Source organism: Vicugna pacos, chromosome X (assembly GCF_048564905.1).
Source record: "Vicugna pacos chromosome X, VicPac4, whole genome shotgun sequence".
NCBI lineage: Eukaryota > Metazoa > Chordata > Mammalia > Artiodactyla > Camelidae > Vicugna > Vicugna pacos.
The window spans coordinates 14,248,560-14,252,424 of record NC_133023.1 but is presented as its reverse complement, the minus strand read 5'-3'; positions in this window follow the sequence as shown (position 1 = coordinate 14,252,424).

The following is a 3,865-nucleotide window of genomic DNA, read 5'->3' as shown; positions in this document are numbered from 1 at the left end:
AATGGAGAAAATATTTGCAAAAGATGAGACTGACAAGGACTTCATTTCCAGAATATATAAACAGCTCATATAACTTAATAACAAAAAAACAAACAACCCAATCCACAAATGGGCAGAAGACCTAAACAAGCATTTCTCCAATGAAGACATATGAATGGCCATTAGGTACATGAAAAAATGTTCAATATCACTAATTATCAGAGAATTGCAAATCAAAACTACAATGAGGTTATCACCTCACACCAGTCAGAATGGCCACAATCAAAAGTCCACAAACAATAAATTCTGGAGAGGGTGTGGAGAAAAGGGAACCCTCCTACACTGCTGGTGGGAATGTGTTTTGAAGCAACTGTTATGGAAAACAGTATGGAGACTCCTCAAAAGACTAAAAATAGACTTACCATATGATCCAGCAATCCCACTCCTGGGCATATATCCAGAGGGATATATTTTCAAAAAGATACATGCACCCCAATAGCAACACTATTTACAACAGCCAAGACATGGAAACAACCTAAATGTCTATCAGTAGATGACTGGATAACGAAGCTGTAGTATATTTATACAATGGAACACTAGTCAGCCATTAAAAAGAATAAAATAATGCCATTTGCAGCAACATGGATGGCCCTGGAGATCATCATTCTGAGTGAACTAAGCCAGAAAAAGAAAAAAAAATTCCATAGGCTATCACTCATATGTGGAATCTAAAAAAAAGACAAAAGCACTTATTTATAAAACAGAAACAGACTCAGAGACATAGAAAACAAAACTATGGTTACCAGGGTGGGGGGGGAAGGGGTAGGAAGGGATAAATTGGGAGTTTGAGATTTGCAGATAATAACTACTACATATAAAATAAATAAACAACAAGTTCAAACTGTGTAGCACAGGGAACTATAGTCAATATCTTGTAGTAACTTACGGTGAAAGAGAATATGAAAATGCATATAAGTATGTTCATGTATAACTGAAACATTATGCTGTACACCAGAAACTGACACATTATAAACTGACTGTACTTCAATAAAAATATCTATATATACATATGTATGTATAGTATGTATATTTCCAAGTGCTTAGGACATATCTTAATTACAGTGCTTATTCTTTGCATTTTAATGACTTATTTATACTCACTTCCCACCATTGGTCCTCTAGGGCAGAGACCAAATATCTAACTTTTCTACCTCCCCCAGCCTGTCCTACAGTAGCTGATGCATAATAGTGAAAGAAAGAATGAATAAAACTGTGAGAGGGCAGTGAACAAGGAGAGAAGAAAACATGAATAGAATAAAAATCTAGATTCTTTGAGCTCTATTCCCAGGGCTCCTGTATCCTACAGCAGGACAGGTAGGGTGCAATGAGGAGGGAAATGTGATTGAGACAGAAATAACAATGATATTCAATTAAATGCCTTCCAAGTTTGAGATTTTTTTAAAAGTCAGTGAATTAAAAGATAAGAAAAATTGCAAAGTATATCAAAAAGGATAAAATTCATTGAGAAAACTAGGTTTGAGTGAGTTTTCAATAGCCATCAAAAATCTTTGTCATTTCATTGCTCTGGAACTTGATTTTTTAAATTAAATGTTGGCGTCATTCACCCAGAGGAGCCTGGGAGAGCTGCCTATTAGCTTTCGGGGGGATTCATTCCCTGGAGGGAGCTTCCTGGTCTATCCAAGGCTGAGCTGGACGAGCAGCCATGGGAGGAGGAGATCAGGGCCTTCCAATTTGCAGACCAGACACAGGAGGAGGGCTGGCCTCAGGGAATGTGGCCATATTTGCCTTCCTGCCCTCGCACCTGCTCTTTCGGCCCCTACTGGACTGCTTCCTCTTCCCTGAGCTCCCCTCACCCCGTCAAAATCTGCTCCCCCAGCGGTCCCCCGCTGAACACCCTCAGCACTTCCGGTGCCGCAGCCTGAAAGCTGTTTCTAACCCAGAACTGATCATGTGTCCCATTAGACCTCTGACAGCCCTGAAATTCATGGTCACACCGCTCCTTAGGGCCCAGTCTCCATCACTGCCTTCTGCTGTGCCTTTTGGAAGGGAATTTGCATTTTGTCCTGAGCTAAAAACCTAAACCAAAAAGACATCTCAAATGGTGGTGTTTCAGCCATCAGCCACCGAATAGGGATTTTTTTCCAGTAAGAAGATGAGCCTCTCCCCGCAAGCCCGGCCGTGCTTTGGCCTCTGCTCTGTGCTGCTTACACAGCCGGGAGCTCCTGGCGCCACTTGGCTCTGACTCCCAAGGAAGTTACAAAATGCCCTACTTCCTGGCTGTTAGCCTATTTAAAAATAAAAATGGGTTTACAAGACCCTGGCATTCGTGCTGTCTGTCATTAGTCACTGCTTCATTCCCTGGAGCTTCAGCTTCCAGCAGCCCACGCGCTTTGCCAAGCCCCCAGCCCCAGGCTGTCGCCCCTGCTCGCCCACAGCTGGCACAGCTCACCGGCGCTGCAGGGTCTGTGCGCGGCGCCAGCTCTTCTCGGGGACCGCCGCCACCCCCGAGGCTCACCTGGGCTTCTGCGGAGGGCAGATCTCCCCGTGCCAGTCTCATCCTGCTCGGGTTCACTTCTGACCCGGGGTCAGGGCGCGGGGAACTGCGAAAAGCGTCAACCAGATCTTGGCCCTCCTCTGCTTACCAGCCGGCAGCACCTTTCCAGTTAAAGTGCAACCCAAACTTCCTGCTAAGACCGCTGAAGGATCCACCTGACCTGGCCTCCAAATTCCTCCCTTTTCCCTTGCCTTCTGTTTGCTGTAGTCCAGCCGCTTCTCTTTCTGTTCCTCAAATACTCCACTCATTCCCAGCTCAGGGCTTCGGAGGCACGCTTTCATCAGCCCTCACCCAGCGCACCGCTCAGCGAGGCTGGCCAGTTAAAGGGACCCCCTCCCCTCCCTGCCAGCAAGCAACTCTCTTCCATGGGGTGTACTTCTCTTCACAGAATTAGCTTGTTGCATACATGTGCCCGTGTTTATCATCTGCCCCCCTCACTAGAGTGGGGGATTCCTCCAGGGTCAGCATCTTGAGTACGGTGTTCACCTCTGTATCCTCAGAGCCTACGACAGTGTTTGGCACACAGTAGGTGCTCAATAAGCACATTTTGATGGAATCTTTCCCACCCAGGCTGAATCGTAACTTTAGCAAACCCCTTGGAGAATTCTCTTGCGTTGTTGCATTTACATCCCTCCGTGGAATCACAGTTAATCACTGAACGTTATGGTACTTAGGAAGTCTTTGATATAGAACATTACAGGGGGTTCTGTTTATCTCACGTTCTTCCTCCAGTGTCAGGATAGATGAGAAATGAACAGATGAGGGCCTCTCATGAGGCTGGCATGACTTCACATTTTTTTTTTTTTTGGAGTTGGTACAGCATGACTTTAACTTTGTAAAGTCTAAGCTTCTTAGAACTAAACAGATGATGTCTTGGAACCTGTCATTTGCTGTTGTTTTACACATTTGAGGAAGTGGCCTCATCTTCTAGAAGACATATTACTTTAGGTTAAATGGTGACATGACATTGGTTTCTTCAAAGTGAGAAAAAAAAAGTCATGCAACTCTGAAGCAACTTTTGAATAATCTTATTTCACATCATGGTCATTAACTACTATCATTTTTTAATGATTTTAGATTATTTTAGATTGGTGTTTCTCAGCCGGGAGTGATCTTGCTCCCAGGGGACACTTGGCAATGTCTGAAGACACTTGGTTGTCACAGCCGGAGGGTGGGGTATTGTTGGCATCTAATGGGTAGAGACCCGGGATGTTGTTAAACATCCTACAGGGCACAGAGCAGTCCCCACAGCAAAGACTGATCCAGCCCAACATGTCAACAGTACTGAGACTGAGAAATGCTGTCTTAGAC